The sequence below is a fragment of the Lemur catta genome, chromosome 15 (genome assembly GCF_020740605.2).
Source record: "Lemur catta isolate mLemCat1 chromosome 15, mLemCat1.pri, whole genome shotgun sequence".
Classification (NCBI taxonomy): Eukaryota; Metazoa; Chordata; class Mammalia; order Primates; family Lemuridae; genus Lemur; species Lemur catta.
This window is the reverse complement of record NC_059142.1, coordinates 1252610-1267875: the sequence shown is the minus strand read 5'-3', so window position 1 is coordinate 1267875 and position 15266 is coordinate 1252610. Positions and strand designations below refer to the sequence as shown.

The 15266-nt window shown below is 40.4% G+C and overlaps 1 protein-coding gene across 14 annotated transcripts in view; it reads right to left on the bottom strand.

The window, feature by feature from the left end:
- NCOR1 (nuclear receptor corepressor 1) overlaps window positions 1–13425 on the bottom strand; it is a 154797-nt gene extending 141372 nt beyond the window's left edge. For 12 of the 14 annotated variants that reach the window (XM_045569430.1, XM_045569427.1, XM_045569436.1 and 9 more), the window contains exon 1: window positions 13230–13415. The gene's annotated coding sequence lies outside the window, so the exon portion shown is untranslated. Of the gene's footprint in view, window positions 1–2133; window positions 2185–13229 lie in introns of those variants that run through there. The other 2 variants (XM_045569421.1, XM_045569422.1) reach the window with 2 other exon arrangements.
- Window positions 13426–15266: the final 1841 nt, after the last annotated feature.

The following is a 15266-nucleotide window of genomic DNA, read 5'->3' as shown; positions in this document are numbered from 1 at the left end:
TTTGAGATTACCCAACTAACACTGATTTTATAGATGAGAAATCTGGGGAACAGGAAAATGCAGTAAGTCCTCCAATATCAGAAAGTTGTCAGTGGCAAAAATGGTAGAACTAGTGTTTTCTGCAATGCTTTGCAGCTTTCTCATCAAGTGGTAAACTACTGTGAGGAGCTGAGATGTTCAGTGGGGCCACACATTAAAATCACCTGGGGAACATTCCCTCATCTACACACCTGTACTTGCTCCAGGTGGAATGGGAAAAACCAACACATGGGGTTGGGGGCTTTTTTATGTTTCTGGAAATAAGTATTAAATGGATGACTTAAGAGTTTTAAAAAGTACCACAGACTATAAAGTGAAAAATCTCCTTTTCACCCAGCTGCTATCCAGCTACCCTCCCATAAGGCAACCTAAGTTACTAGTTTCTCAAGTATCCTTTAGAAATATCCTACACACATACACACCCCAATTTCTCCCCTACATAAATGGCAGCATACTAGATATAGACTCTTCTATATCTTGCTTGTATTACTTAATGTATCTTAGCATTCATCCTCATGAGTTCATAAAGAGCTTATTGATTCTTTCTATTGCTGTAGAGTATTTCACTGTATGAATATTTTGTAAAAGTTTTCCAAGTAATTCTGATTGGCAATCCTAAGCAATGCTTAAGTGATCTATCTCTGAGCTCTCCTCCCAACTCAGACATCCCAAGTAAAGAAAGCTGGTACAGTGGCACACGCCTGCAGTCCCAGCTACTAAGGAGGCTGAGATGAGAGGATCACTTGAGCCCAGGAGTTGGAGTCCAGCCTGGTGGGTGGGTGTGGGTGTGGGTGTGGGTGTGCATTTCAATGGAGAGGCAAAAGGAAAGATCTTAGCCTAGGGTCATCCAAATTACTCCCAACAGGGGCCTATATGATTAGAAACTCGTGTGGTATGGGTTTTGTTTGTTCAATTTTCTGCAGTTGTGAGTCCTGAGTTCAACAATTGTACTCAATGTCACTCAAATATAAGCGATTTCTCCCTTTTTTCAGTAATCCTTCATGATGTCCTAGTTTTGTGGTGTCATTTAGTGAAGTTTAACTTAATTATCTCAAAAAATACAGTCAGGATTATTTAAAAGTACTATCAGCCCAACAAAGGAGGCAATAAAACATGAGCAAAACCAGCAGTTTAGCCCCTGTGGCACACAAATTTATGGGTCAAAGCAGGCCCTTCCCATCCTGACATGAACTGCAAACTGGAGACCACTACGGCCTGCTTCCTTAAAACTTATCTGAGACATACAGTGACAGTGTTCAGACACTACTGGTTTTTAACCAGCACTCTTTCCTCAGACATCTTACATGGAAGCCAAATGTTTAAGAGGTACAAAGGAGAAATACTCTGATTCTGTGAGAATGGGGGACCTGGAATCCATCTTCTCAGTCTCTTCCTGTCTCCCCTGCAACCTCCCCTACACCCCCCTCACTGCAGTCCTGGCTCACCAAGAAACCTCCACAGAACACTGTACAGTTTGAAACCACTAAAATAAAACAATCTGGTTTAAAGTGAAGGTGGAAGGGGAAGTGAGCACCTTAAGTGGTAGTGTCAAATTATAATTTCAGTTCTTAGCACCAAAATTCATTAACTCAGGGTAGTTACATGCTTGACTGATGAAATGTAAAAATTCTGTGAATTGTTTAAGAAACCTGGTCAAGATTTTTAAAACTTCCTCATATCATAAACATCAATATATACAATAATTTGGGATGGGAATAATATGCTAAAACTGATGTCATCATTATAAGATGAGAGCACTTATATCTGAATTCCAAAGATAAACCCAGAAGTAGACCTCTATATCTTGCAAACAGGCAATAAAATATAGAGAAATGAAATTGGTCTATTTAAGTTCCTTTTTGAATCTTCCCATATTAAATAAACACACACACAAATTTACTCAACAGGAACTGATTTTGCAACAACAAATTTTCAAACACAATCTTGTTTAAAAAAAAAAAAAAAAAGTTAATCCTCCTCTCACCAGGAACTCTTGGCTTTTGGCCTACAATCTTTGCATAACCAAAATGTACTTGGATAGGTTTTCAAGATGGCCTAAGCTATCTTGGAAAAAAAGCTAAAAATATACTTCACCGTGACAGGACTGCGATGCCTCTTCCGATGAGCAGGAATGAATCCACCAAGGCTCACAATAGAGGTAAAGCCCACATTTTACCAAAGCAGAAAAAAGATCCTACAAAACAAGCAATTCTATTTTTTAACTGATCAAACAATAAAACCAAAAGTAGGGGATAAAGAAATGGCGTCTATGATATTGCAGATGCTAAAATATCAGTTACTAAACTCAGGCAAGTTAGGTCACACTAATTCCCACAAAGCTGCCCAGCTCTAGTCCAACCCCAGAAGTATGCTGGGCAAGGAGAGGCTAAAAAGGACCACCCCCCTTGGCATCCAAACCACCTAAAACCCTCCAACCTAGGAATGACTTAAAGAAAGCTGATCTTGGAGAGAGAGACTAGAAATCATCTAAGTGAATTCTTTAATTTGCACAAGATCAGAGCCGTGCTATACTGGAATAAATTTTCTCCTGTAAAATAAACTAAAACATTCTTTCCTTTAAGAAAAAAAAAAGCTATTGCTTCTTGGCCTTTTGGCTAAGATCAAGTGTAGTTTAAAGGAAAAAAGCTACTCTGGAGGCATTTTATCTGCAACCTCTTTTGACATTATGACATCTTACTTAGAGGACAGATAAATGGGAGCTAAAGAAAAAAGGCTTTTTAAGTTAAACTAGCCAACCCCCAATAAAGTATAATATTGAAGGAAAAATTTTAATAAGGACATAATTATTTGATAAATCTGTGGGTACATACATTCAATAAAAAATTCCTGAATGAGGCCAGGCACAGTGGCTCAGGCCTGTCATCCTAGAACTCTGAGAGGCCAAGGCAGGAGGATCACTTGAGCTCAAGAGTTGGAGGCCAGCCTCAGCAAGAATGTGAGACCCTGTCTCTACTAATAATAGAAAAATTAGCCACGTGTTGTGGTGCGCGCCTAAAGATGCTGCTGCTTTGTCCCTAAAGTGAGAAAGGAACAGTTTCCCAAGACAGCAGTACTAGATAATAACGCAACTGAGAACTCTCTGGTACAGATACACTATAGTGAACTAATTCTCTGAATTGAACAACACTTGCTCATTCAACTATAAGAACAAATGGATGTCAAAGCCAAAGGGAGGACTACTTGTCAATTTCCTCCTTGATTAACTTGAAAAGAACAAAGGAACTGAGATCAGGAAAAGTGTAACCTTAGATGCGTGGCCTCAATTAAATAGACAATATCTAAGGAGAACAATTTTTAAAAGTTACTATTTACTGAGCCCTTGTTAGTACTAGGCAGTGTATTAAGACTTGCACGCAGGAGCTCACCTAACGTATGGTTCCATCATTACCTCTAAGGCTAAGTAATTTCCCCAAGCTACTTTTTTCTACCTCAGAGACAGATCATGTTCTGCTGCCTCCCCTTTCACCAACAGAGACAACTACAGGTTATTAAGCAAAATCAAACAAGGCTAATAATGAACAGACTATTTCTAAGGTATGCACCAAAATGAAGTCGGAAGAAAGCATTTCACTTTAAATAAGGTTTACTGAGTTCTATGGGGGACGGGGGCAAAAAACACACCATCAGATACGTGTGAGGGTAGGGACCAGCTCTGTTCTGCTCCCACAGTGCTTAGCTCTCAAACACACCCCCACCAACAGCAAGTCTCCTGACCTCTTCCTGCCACGTATACCCAAAGGCCTCCCAGGCCTCTCCATTGGACTGTCCTCATCTCTTGCTGCAAGAAACTCCTAAATGGACTTCCCTCTTCAATACTTTCTCCACTCAAAAAGCCAAGCGTTCTTTTTAAACCATAAAACAGAATGTGTTACTCTCCTGCTTTAGGTTCCCCATGGACTTCGTATGCACTACGAATAAAATCCAAACTACTTATGACAAGCCATGGCCCTACTTGGCTTGGCCTGCTTACGCCCCCCAGAATGTTCACCAGGCCCCAGCAACATGAGCTTCCTTTCACTTTCTCCACTGTCTGCCAAGTCTTCCTCGCCTCAGGCCTTTGTCCTTCTTTACTCTCTGCCTGGAATGCTCTTCCTGGCTCATTCCTGTGGCTGCTCCTCCTCTGACTTAAGGTCTCAGATGACATTTGAACTGAGGTTCAATGTCATCTCCTTGGAAGAGCCTTTCTGACCACCCTATAATAAACTCCCACCAGTTACTCTCAATTATATCACCCATTTTGTTCCTTTATAGGTTTATCATAATATGAAATAGATTACTGTACTTTATTTGATTATATTCTGTCTTCCCCCACTAGAATATAAACTCCCTATGTGATTCCCTACTGTATTTGTTAAATAAGAAATACACAAGAAATGTACAGGACTTATTTGACGCAAAGTTTAAACCTACTAAGGAACATAAAAATCTACTTGAATTTAGGAGAGGAAATACATGAAGATGTCAATTTTCCCAAAATTAACCTATAATTTCAGTATTCCCAGTCAATATTCAGTATTCAATAAAAATCTCAACAAGATTTCTTTTTGAATTTCACAGAATGATTCTAAAATTCATCTGAAAGAGTACATAGACCAGATTCATCAAAGTCTAAATAAAACAAAGGAATGAACAGGTGACTAACCCTACCTATATTAAGATTATAAAATGATAAAGAGTATGGTAATACACAGGAGGTCAAAAGAAAATACAGCAGATCAGAAACAGTCCCAAACACATTTAGTAAATGATAAAAGTTGCAATTCTAAACCGTGGGTCAAAAGACAGATTATTCGCTAAATGGCAAATAATCATTTGGGGGAAAAATTAGGGGAAAATTCATACACAATTACATCCCCCAAAATGTCTACTTCACTTCCTACACTAGAAATATTAACAAATTCGGGATGGATCAAAGAATAAGAAGTTTTAAAAAGGAGAAGGAAAAGAAAGAAAAGGAAAAAAATAAACCATGAAAAAGCATTAAAATCTGAGTACTTGTTTTAAAAATACAAAAAGGTACACAAAGTCTTCCTCTCACTCAGTTCTCCTTCCTATGACAACCAACAATACCAGGTGTCCTTTCAGATATAGCCTATGATATATAAGCAAATATGTATACATTATTTTTCTTCTCTAAAACAGTATCATACTATACATGATATTCCTCACTTTGTTTTTCTAGTTTAATAGATGGGTGAATATTTTAAATTTTAGAGTAAGGAAGGTCTTTTTAAGTAGAGCATGAAACCCGGAAGCCATATACACACCAGCAACAATCACGGCTACTATTTGAGTATTTACTATGTGCCACCCACTATGCTTAACGTTATTTACATTACCTCCATTTTACAAATTTATTTACATTATCTCTGTTTTACAAATACAGAAATTGAAGGCACATAGAGGTTAAGTAATACGCCAAGGTCACACAGCAGCAGAGTGCTGGGGTTGGAGATATATCACTACATAACACTACAAAAAAACAGCTGAGGGGGAATGCACACACATATGAAACAAGTGAATATCCTAATATGTAAAAAACTCTTCAAATCAGTCTTTAAAAAAAAAGACCATCAAAAAATAAGCAAAGAACAAAAGTAGGCAAGTTATAAAAGAAGTACAGTTCTCCCCATATTAAAAAATGTTCAACCTCAATAGTGACTGATAAAATGCTAATCAGAATCACATTTTTTCAGGTGTTAAATTGTCAAAATGTTTTATCTATAATATCCAGTGTTGGACAGGGTACAAGGCATACCCATATACTGTGGGTGGCTTTAAAAATTGGTACAACCATCTTTTGGAAGGAAAATATATCAAAATCCAACCAAATCTACATTAGTCACAATCTTGATTCAGCAACTCCACTTCTAGGACTCTGTGCTACAAAGTTGCTTACAAAAGTACACAAAATAAAAACATGTACACATGTACATGTGTAACTATTCAGACACACACACACACAAAAATAATTGTTTACAGCTTAGTTCTTCTGGCAAAAAAAAAATATAGTGGCCATAAATTGATTGAATAAATTGTGGTAAGTTCATGTAGTAGAAGTGGAATACTATATTAGGTCATTAAATACAAAATGACCAATTTCAAATCAAAACTGTAGTTTATTATATCTCAAACAAGCAGCAGTACAATTAAAGTATCTGCCTAAACTAGTGACACAGTTTTGCCATCTTAATGGTAGACTGTTTATGCCAGCACAGAGAAGCCTAGAGAGCAAGTGGCGATGAAATCGCTAAAGGTGTTTTCCACAGCTTGTTGAGAATATTTTCCCTTGCAAGTCGTCCAAAGCCTGGAAGAAGTGGTAGTCAGTTGGTGCAAGGTCTGGTGAATATGGTGGATGACACAGAGTTTCCAAGTTCAGGTTCTGTAGTTCGAGCAGTGCTGTTTTTTGTGACATGGTCTTGCAAGAGGATTGGCCTGTCTCTATTGACCAATCTTGGCTGTTTAATAGCAAGCATCCTCGTCATTTCATCCAACTGGTTGCAGTAGACATCCGCTGTAATCAACTGACCAGGTTTCATGAAGCTGTAGGGGATAATACCAGCACTGGACCACCGGACACACACCATTAGCTTTTTGTGATGAATATTTGGTTTTGGACAGTATTTTGGCACTTCATCTTTATCCAACCATTGTGCCAAACACAAGTGTCAAAAAAATTCCATTTTTCATCACATGTAACAATATGATGTAGAAATGCCTTTATGTAGTGACAGCAAAGAAAAGCAAGCTTCCAGACAATTTCTCTTCTGATGCTCATTTAATTCATTCAGAACCCATATATCCAGCTTCTTCACCTTGCCCATTTGTTTCAAATGGTCCAATATTGTTGGAATAATAATGTCAAACCTTGCTGCTAATTCACGCGTAGGTTGAGATGGATTCGATTCTACTACAGCTTTCAGCTCATTATCCTCCTTGGTCTCAGGTCACCCACATGACTCATTTTCAAGATTAAAATCACCAGAACTTCTCAAACCATCAACGTACTGTGTGTTCATTAGCCACATCCTTCCCAAACACTTTGTTGATATTTCAAGCTGTCTGCACTGCACTGGTTCCACAACAGAACTCATATTCAAAAATACCACGAATTTTTGACTTATCTATGGTTTCATAAAAATTGCTCTAAAAAAAAATTTGAAAGATAATCACAAGCCAAAACATGGGTTTGAAAGACTGGGGATGTACCTTCACAATAAAAATAAAACAAGAAGTGTCAAAGTGAAATGTCAGAGATATCAACTGTCAAACTTAGTACTTAAGGAAATCAGACATTTCCTACTTAATAACCTAATATGTATAGCTGTTAATGATAGAAGTAGCTCTGAAATAAATACACAAACTTGGAACAGTAGTTTATAAAAGAACAGTATATTATGATTCCATAATACATAAAATTATACACACAAAAAAATATGGAAGAATATGCAATATTTTTAGCAGATTATATCTAGGAAGTGGTACCTTCAATATCTTCATGTATAAAATAATGTATTACTTATAACAAATGAAAACAAGATTTTAAAACATATCCTCCATGTATTAAAATGATTTTGTGTGAATATAAAGTAACTTCTCCTCCCCCCTACCCCACCACAGAGTATATACTCCTACATCAGGTGTGTTTACAGTGTGGGTATTTTAGGTTATAACTCCTAGTTAGCACAAGTTTTGATTTAATTCCAAATACATAAAAGTTATTCCAATTCGAAAATGAATTCAAAGAACTTAGTCAAAAGTAATGCAAAGCTAAACGTCTTTGAACAGTGAATCTGTACTATGTATGACAGTAATAATGTCAAGAAAAGAGTGTCAGATACATGAAAATAATTTGGTAATCTTGACTTTTCTCTCACTCCTGACTAATCTACCTAAGGATTTAATTTTTGACATAAAACTAGTCAGTACTATCCTTTCAAAGGGATTCCTAAATTCTATTATAATCCTATTAATGAACCATTCCATATTTCTAATTCACAATTTTTTCCCAGGACTGAAAATAATCCAAAATTCCCTGCATATATAAATTAAAATATTCTCACATTCTAATATTATTTGGAACTATAAATGTTGTCTGCGATGTACCAATCCCATGTTTACTTTCTCTTCCTCCTAAAAATCCCAGTAAACTGACAGAAAATTTTTTTAAAGAAATGCTTTGATAAATCACTGATTACAGACATGCTATTTCACTGACATTGGTAAAAATTTCTACCTGTTTCTCAATTTCCAAAATTTCAATTTTTAATTCAGCATCAAGTTGCAGCATGTGTATTAGACATATTCTACAGCAATCACATTAGCTCTAGCTGCTAGGCTCCTTTTTATGCATTTAACAAATATCTACAACACAAATATCTACTGCTCCTAGATGCAGGGGGAGTGGGGAAAAATTAAAAAAACACTCAGTCGAGGTTGCAGTGAGGTATAACTGGGCCACTGTACTCCAGCCTGAGAGACAGAGGAAGACCCTAGCTCTAAAAGAAAATAAATAAAATAAATTTTAAAAATAAAAAAAAATTTTTAAATAAATAACTCAGATACAGACATGCCCTACAAAGGGCTTACGTTCTAGAGGGGACTGAATGGACATGTAAATAACTACGATGTTATGATAAAGGCACAGGTAAAGCATCAAGAATTTCCAGAACAAAAAACATATACTGTGAAGAAGATGGAATAAGAGGGAAACTTCCTAGATGAAGTGATGTGATCAAACCCTTCAAAAATAGGCAGTATTTAGATGTAGTAGAATTTGGAAGAGAATTGTAGGAAAAGAGCATTCAGAAAAGAGTACAGTATGAGAAAAAAACAACTCAACTTCATGCAACACAAAATAGGCATATTATTTAACAGCCCAAGTAGAATAAAGAACTATGTCATGCTTCAGTATTTATGTGAAGATCAACAGCTGAAAGAGAATATGGCTCTTCCTTTAAAATAAATTTTATGGCATGAGTACCTATAGAAAACTAATACTACAAATGAGCTTTTCAATATACCATTAAGCATATACTTCATATCCATGCTATTTATCTAAGCTTTTATATAACAATTGAAGTACCTCATATTTAAAAAAAAAAATTCCACAAGTCTGAGAATAGGTGAAACAAGCAACTGCTAATTTATAAAATAATTTAACCTATTTGTTTGGGTCTCAGAGGTACCTAACCACTGGCATAATAAAATTTCCATCACTGTAATACTTAAATTCCATGAAGTATCACTAGGTCCAGATAACCTCAAAGATATTTTTATTTAGGAAGATATTCATCAAAGCAGATTAAAAATTAATAAAAATTAAGCAAACTCAATAATTCCTAGTGATTACCATATCACTGATATAGATCAATACCAATTTTTCAAAGTATATTTTCATTGCAGAAATATGTTAAGAAGTATCTTAAATTCAATATCTAAGCTGAATATCCAAAGTGATCTCTCATTCTCTATTCACTTTAGTTTTTGTTTTAAGCAAGTGTGAATCATCACACTGAATCACCCCGTGTGTGATATGGTGTGGAAGGAATACCATACTGGATGTCAGAAGACTTGAAGTCTCAACTCCTGCCCGGCTGCAACAACTTAGCAGATCACTTCATTTCTGTGATCCTCAATTTATCCAAAAGTAAAAACAAGTAAGACTAGATAATCTGACTCTACATTCTATAATTCTATAAATTATTAGCATTTTATTTTAACCACTTTTCTTTTGATATCACTGCTAAATAAAAGTAAAAGCAGCACACATGGAATCAGCAAACTGAAGAACTCCACAGAAACATTCTCAGACTCACAAATGCAAAAATGCAAAGAGCAAAAAAAAAAAAAGAAGTGGGTTATATCAATGACTATCCAAGTAATATTTTGACCACATTAGCTATAAGCTCCTGGGATAGAAAAAAATGGTAGAACAGTATAAATGTTCAAGAAAAAAAATCACCACAGGAATACCAAAATATAGAACAGATGCTCCACATAGTTATTGCTACACTACAGAAGATTTTCCTAGTTTTTCAATATTCCTAAGAAGTCCGGTCAGAAAAAGAAACATTTTCTTCTCTATCTACATGTATTTTCTGCATCAAACTTGAAAAGGACAAAATTGAGACAATCTGTAAAGTTAGTTATTTGTGCATATGACTGATCTGCTGGACTATGCTTTATACCTGTCTAGCACTTACCAATGCGCCCTGAACATAAAAGGCACTTCACACTGGTTGAACAAGTTGGTGAACAATACACAAATCTCTAATCTACAAATGAGGCTATATGTGATAAATTCTAATCAACTTTTACAACTTGCTTTATATCATATTCTAGTAAAATCCAATATCTGAAGTAAAACAACAGATGGAAGTAACTATGCACAAGCTCTATCATCCTCAGACATCAGTAAGAATTTGAAATTAAAACTAAGATAGACCTCAGGATACAATTAAAACTGAGTAACAAAAACAAACACACAAAAAAACCTGAGCAACAAATTAGCCTAGTAATCACCTTCATCAATCCCTGGTCTAGCCAAAGGCCTTTGCCTTCTACAGCAGATAGCAATGGCAAGAAAATTTCACCACTTCAACAAATTTTTTTTAAATGTTTTAAACAATTTGAATAATGTAAACTTGGACAAATTTTTACTCAATTAAATTTAAAAAATAAGTTAATGTCCAGCATTTCATGCTTTTTTAAAAAATTACGAGGACAGTCCAAACACTTAAGTTTTACTATGTTTTTTGAATTCACCAAGATATCCAATTAAAAATATACATTCCTCTAAAGGCCATGGAGAGAATCACAGCTATAGATGTGTCACAGCAGATAACAGGTGTATTCTGCTAAACTGTAATGTAAATATGCTTTTCTGATTAGGATCCTATGTTTATTTAATCAACAAAAATGTACAGTGTCAATATCCTACCTACATACACAGACACACACACACACACACTCTCTCTCTCTCTCTCTTTCCTACCCCATTCCTTAAACATAATCAGAGAAGGGCCTATCTTTCTCTCAAGAGGAGATAAGTAAATAACTACAATACAAGGTAGAAAGTGTAAGTGCTGTGAGAGATGTGCAGAAAAAGCATCACAGGAGCACAAAGAGAGCTGTTACAACCTCACAGAAACATAACCCTTTCATCTGTTTAAAGCAATTTCATAACTATTAATTCCCTTTAGGTTCACAATAGCCAACCCTGTTGGAAAGCAAATGTTTTCCTAGTATTACAGATGAGGAAACTGACGCACAGAAAGGTTGATCAGTTCCAAAATGTCACACATTTACAAAAATCGAAACTGTTTGTATTATATTTTCTGAGTGGTTCAATATATGGCAAGCCTTTTTTTTTTTTTTTTTTTTTTTTTGAGACAGAGTCTCGCTCTGTTGCTCGGCCAGAGTGAGTGCCGTGGCATCAGCCTAGCTCACAGCAACCTCAAACTCCTGGGCTTAAGCGATCCTCCTGCCTCAGCCTCCCAAGTAGCTGGGACTACAGGCATGCACCACCATGCCCGGCTAATTTTTTCTATATATATTTTTAGTTGGCCAGATAATTTCTTTCTATTTTTAGTAGAGACGGGGTCTCGCTCTTGCTCAGGCTTGGTCTCAAACTCCTGACCTCGAGCGATCCACCCGCCTTGGCCTCCCAGAGTGCTAGGATTACAGGCGTGGTGGCAAGCCTTTTGTAAAATATTATTTTGGTACTGCAGTCACTTCCTAGTGTATTTTTTATATATATAAAAATATATACATATGTAAAAGCCTTGTTTCCATTAACAACTGGGCTTAAAACAAGGCAAAGCAACTAGGTACTATAAACATTAAATAAACTTCCACTATATTTTAACAGAATGGGAAAATAAGATGCAAGATCTCTCTCTCCAGTAACTTGTAGTTATTTCTTCTGTAATTTTTACTCATGTCTAAGTAAGATTCTAAAATTGGTCTGCTCCGGAGCCCAGGCAAGTACAAGTTGGTTCATCCAATAAACACCTTTAAGAAAGGGTACATCAAAACATTTTCAAAAGCTTCTGAAAATTAAATAATACCATCAACTCTTCAGTTATCCATAGGACCATGATATGACCTAGCCTCAACAGCCTATCGATCAAGTAAGTTGAACGAATGAATGGATCTCTGTAGCATTTTAAAATCCCAGGCCTGTTGCTCTTTGCACACTGCCATGTTCCGCCTCCCATCACTGCCTCACCAGGGTGCACACAAGGAATGTAAACTTCAACATAGTGAGGATATAATTAGGGAAGCAAATCTGATGCAGGTGAATATACTAATCCCAAAGGTTAGAATTACCCATACCACTACTCTCCAAGGTTAACTCCTCTCTTGAAGAGCCACCGAGGTATACAACTATGATGGAAAGAAAAGTGACATATTTTGAACAAATATTTTTCATAAATGTCACTTATTCCCATCCACTCCTTTAATAAATAACTGTTCTTGATCCCATTTATTAGCAGAATTCCGTCTCCTCTCTAGTAAGGCCAATTTCTCAACTACAGCTTCTCAAATCCCTCTTTACTCAAAAAGAAGTGCACTCACCGACTTCACACGTGAAAACACCAGTAATAAACAGCGGAAGGCACAGGGTTCGGATCTTTGCCGTCTCCACCACGACCCACCCTGCCCCCTTGCAAGTGGTCTGGTTAGAAAGGCGAACTTATTTGCTCTTCACGCACTTGTCCCCCGCTGTCACCCTCCCTGGCCCCTTCCGCGCTCCCCAGTCGGCCACCGACTCCGCCTCAGGCCGAGCCCAGGCCCGCCCCCTGCGCCGGCCCCACCCGGGGACCCCCGGGCCTTCCCCTCTCGGTCGGCCGGCACTGCAGGCTCCGCACGCCCCCCTCCGCGCAGGACACCTCGGGGCCGGCCCCGGCCCGGCCGCAGCCCATTCTTCATCCAAACTCCATAAGCTTCCCCTCACCCGGCCTGAGCTCCCCGCAGCGCCCGACTCGCTGGGGCCGCCGAGGGAGGAGGCCGGGCGACTGGAACCGGTCCCGACCTGGCCGGGCCTGCGGCGCCCCTCGCCCGGCCGAGAAGCCGACCCCGCGGCGGGAGTCCTGGGAGCCCTGGGAGCCCTCGGCCGAGCAGGGGCCCGGAGGCCGGGGCTGTAGGCGCCGGGGCCTACTCACCGGGAGCTGGCGGAGCGCGGGAGCCGACGCGCCCCCGGGCCTGAGGGGTAGGACGTGGCCCCGGCGCGCGACCCCACGCCAGGACCTCGCTCGGCGCCGCAAGCCGGGCGCTCACTCCAGCCGCCGCCGCCGCCGCTGCTGCTGCTTCGCCACCTTAGCCGCCATCTTGACTCAACCCCTCTCCCTCCGCCCAGCCGCGGCGCCGGCGCCGGCTCCTCCTCCTTCCGGAGCGCCGGGACACCGACTCCGTCCCCTGGCCGAGCGCCGCTCCTATCTCGGCCGAGTTCCTGGGTGGCACCGCACCTGGTCCCCTCACGTCTCCCCTAGGCCAGGCGGTGGCAGTCCCCTCTGATGCATGTGTCAAATTGAAGAAGTAACCCAGATTAGAAAGTAATTTTGTGGGTCATTTTAGAGTTCATTTTCACTCAACTTTCAGTGAAGGAGACAGGCCCAGGCATCGCTGCACCCGGCCAGACCCGGCGCGGCTGCCGTCGCGCACCCGGGCTGGGGCGCCCACCGCGAGCCGGCCGCTCCTGCGCGCTCGGGGCCTTCCCCCGGGCGTGGGAAGAGGACGGGCGTCAGGCGGCGCGGCGGGACGGCGGCGGCCGCCTGGAGCCTGGGCTGCGCGGAGGGAAGCTGGGTCCACACGTGGCTGGCTGGGAGTCGGAGTGGTGCACGTAGACCTACCCACGATACTTTCCAGGCTTCTGGCTGTAATTCGCACCAAAACCTCACCGAAATGCGATGTCGCTCCTTAATCTAAAGTAACTCGCAAGAGGAGCATGTGGCCCTTGCTACTACAAAGTGCACCCTCAACCTTACTCTTATTTAAATGACTGGACGGTTCCTTGTAACCGTGTACTTTTAAAAAAGCCACACTGCACATCCCAAAGTTGCGAAGGAAAAACAAAGTTGGTGTATCTGGCTGTTCTGGAAAACTTTCATCCGGATAACGGGCTGTCTAACCATATGATTTGGAGAAAGTCCCGGGTTTTTAAGAAATGACTTATAAAATGATGAGTTGAAGAAGTGGAAGGAACTCTGCTTACCAGAATTGAGAGCCTATTTTAAATCGCTTCCCTTTAAACCTTTTGTACTGTAAAGTAGGAAAACTGGACATGTGACTCGGATCAGCTCTGAAACGAAGCTGGCACAACACATCAATGCTTCAAAAAGTGGAGAGAGCTCGATAAAGAAGTGATGAGAGGCTTCTGGGTTAAGCCACAACAGAAACTCTAGTTTTAAAGCTTCAAGCCTCCTGAGCGGGTCGGCGGGACAGACTTAAAGGCGGAACCCAAAGTTAGCGGATGCAGTTTTCTCGCCGGAATTAAGGTCAGCGGCAGCCTTCCCTAGTGCGCAGGCGCAATGCCACTTAACGTAGGGTGGAAGTGGTCGGTCTCGTGTGTGTGGTAGCGGCGGTCCCTCGCTTGGGGCTTCTGGTTTTGGGACCCTCAGAACAAACGAAGAGTCAGGAGCAGGTAGGCTTGCTGAGAGCTGGGAGCTGGAAGCCAGACCCCCCCTGGTGCGCGCACCCCAATGATGAAGCCATGTTCTTTGCTCCCACAGTGCTAGGCTTGGCCCGCCTAAAGCACCAGGTGTCCCTGCTTTGCTTCTCTGCAGGTAGGAGGCCGGAGGCGGGCACTGGGAGGCGGGCCTGTGAAGGGGATTTAGGTGCTGAGCAATCTCAGTCTACTTCTGGAAGGGTTTTGTCTTGTAGAAAGCTAAGCCGAATACGCCGAGGGCCTTTTTTCTGGACCCCTGACAGACCGGGGACCGAAGCGTCCGGCTTCTCTGGGGGGTTGCGGGACGTCTGCAGCTCGCGTGCTGCACTCTCCGCTGGCAGGATTGAGGAGCAGAAAAGCAGTTGCGCACAGCTGGTTCCCTTCAGTACCTGCATTTCCGTTGGGAACTGCCTGTACGTACTAGTTGTTCTGTGGAACGTTTATTTGCAGAAGGATCGAGATAATGATCTTACTATATAGCACACCAAACAGAAATCTGTGCTGTATCGTGCCTGCTCTAGCCTTAAAGTTTCAC